This window comes from Octodon degus, unplaced genomic scaffold, assembly GCF_000260255.1.
Source record: "Octodon degus isolate 3935 unplaced genomic scaffold, OctDeg1.0 scaffold00103, whole genome shotgun sequence".
NCBI lineage: Eukaryota > Metazoa > Chordata > Mammalia > Rodentia > Octodontidae > Octodon > Octodon degus.
The window spans coordinates 6,878,761-6,881,531 of NW_004524679.1; positions in this window are offsets into that span (position 1 = coordinate 6,878,761).

Below are 2,771 nucleotides of genomic sequence, written 5' to 3' on the forward strand. Positions count from 1 at the left end.
TAAGAAAAAAATTTTCATGACAGTAAAAAATTACTAAGAATAAAACATAAAAATACTGGAATGTCAAATATATGACTAGCACTTCTACCAGTTTGGGCATAGGATATTTCAAAAATTTGTAGTATGTGATGGACTTGGACAATGTCCAGGAAGCTTACTGGTGGCCAGATATCACTTGTGAGACTGAACTACTGCTATTTCCTTAACACCACCCTGTAGACCTGCATAGAATTATGCCCCATAGGGTGCAGGAGAAGTCCATTTGTGGAGTGTGCAGATGGAAATATTGTACTGCTGCATATAAAAGGATAATTGAAAGACTGCTGTTGCATACCTCTTTTTCTCCTGTGTTTAGTTGTTTGCCCTATTTGGTGTGTTCTTTCTGTTTTTATTTATGGAGCTGTGGTCGTTTTGATCCCTCTATAGAATCACTTTTTTTGTAGTCTTCATAGGGTTGGCTTTGTCGTCCTCAAATTCTTTATTTGTTCTTTGTCATGGAAATATTTCACTTCTCCATTAAACGTGAGAGTTTTCCATGGTATACCAGCCTTAGTTGCAATTTGTTTACTTGCAAGACTTGTAGTACTTTGCTCCATTCTCTTCTTGACTTGATACTTTTTGAAGAGAAATCTTCCATTTTTCTGATGGATTTTCCTTTAAATGTGATCTGTTTCTTTGCTCTAGTGCCTTTATTATACTGTCTCTTTGCTGAAATTCTGGGATCCTGAATATTATACATCTGGGTGTGGTTTTAATTGGGTTGATTTTATTTGGAGTTCTTTATTCTTCAGTTACCTGAATGTCAGATTGTTTCTCCATATTTGGGAAGTTTTCTGCTGTTACTTCTGGCCATATTCTTTTTATATAATTTGTATTAACTCCTTCTTTCTCATTGATGCTTATTATTCTTATGTTGTTTATCTTTGCCTCAATTTGAAAATGTTGGGTTATTTTTTCCTGCATCCTGGTTGTTTTTATGAGATATTTTCTTACCTTTTCACTAGCTGCAATTATGTCTTCAACATCTGAAAGTCTATTTTCACTTTCATTCAAAGGTTTTTTGCACCTTGTAATTGAGGTTTTAATTTCCTGTATGGCACTTTGAACCTGCTTCATGTATTCCATTATTTTCCTCTATTGCTCATTCAAGGATTACTTCATTTTTCTATTCTGTACTTTTTATCAGTGTCTTCTTTAGAAGCATTTAGTACTTCTTTCATTATAGTTATTTCTTTTTTTACTTAAGAAATTCTTTCTAATCTGATTTCCTCTATACTTTTTTGTAGTTGTTTCTTTATTTCAGACGCTATTATTTCAGAGATTTCAGGTGTGGGAGTCCCAATTTCTTCTGTGCTAGTGTGTTTTGCATTTGTTCTGGGTGGGCTTGGGGCCTGAGATTACATTTTACTCTTTCTTTTTGTCATTTTTTTATAGCACTGTCTTCTGACCTTTGGTGTAGAACTCTGGTGCATTTATTACCTTAGAGCCAGGTCCAGATCTACCAAGTTCAAACTCATTCAGCTGGATGTGGTTTAGGTCAGCTGCTGTGCTCCACTTCTTCCTGCTGTAACCCTGGGAAGTGCCACTCTGGCAAGATGTTTGGCTCCTGGATCAGCTGGGTAGGTCTTGCCTCTAGCCTGTCTGCAGGGAGTTCTGCCACAGTGTTCCACACTGGGCCTGTCTGATGGAGGAAGTTACACACACACACACACACACACACACACACACACACACGTGCATGTACATGCCCGGCCTGGGTGCTTGATGAAATGAGGATCCAGAGGGCACTGGATGGTCTTACTCACATGCTGGGCTTGGGTGCTGGCTGGAATCAGGGTCCAGAAGGGCCTGGCCTTCCCCACACACACTGCGCCTGCACACTGCCTGGAATGAGGGTCTGGAGGGCCTGGGTACTGGCTGGAGTGAGCTCACATGTCTCTTTTTTGTCAGTATCACTGTTTATTTTTGTCATAGTAGCTTTGTAGTATAATTTGAAATTTGGAATTGCCATGGCTCCTGTCTTATTCCTGTTGCCTAGGATCCAATATATTCTAAATAACTGTACTTCAAAAAAAGTTATATGTATTTAAACCAATCCCAATTAAAATACCAATAATACTTCTCAAATAACTAGAGACAACAATACTAAAAATTTTCTTGCTTTTAACTCTAAATTCCTTTCTTGAAAATATGTGCACAGTGTGTGGAATATATGGCCAGAATAATGACAGAAAAGTATGCAAATCTTTGCCATTATTATTATTATTTTTTTTTGGTGGTCTCAAGATGCCTTGAGGGCATCTCTGGTTTCCTGGGAGGGACTGGGTTCGATCCAGAGCCTCTTGACCCTGACTGTTTTGTTTAAGCAGGCACTGAAACAACTGTGCTAATGGGCAGGCCCCCTCTTTTGCAATTACTATGATGAAGTAAATACTACAAATCTTTTTGGAGTTTGAGAAGCAGCTGTGAGACATGTTATGCCGTACAAGGCTTATAATCAGACACAGTCAGATTCCAATTTTCATTTTCTACTTATAGGTTGAATAATCTTGGTTATATCATTTATCACATGTAAATATGTTTCTTACTCAACTTTAAAATAAAGATGACAGTAATAAACTATCCCACAGTTATTATTTGTTCTCTGGAGATAATATGAATAAAGTATGTGTTAAAAATTTGAAACATTGGCTGGGGAAATAACTCAGTGGTGCAAGTGCCTGCCTGGCAGGCACAAAGTCCTGAGTTTGATCCCCAGTACAAAAATAATT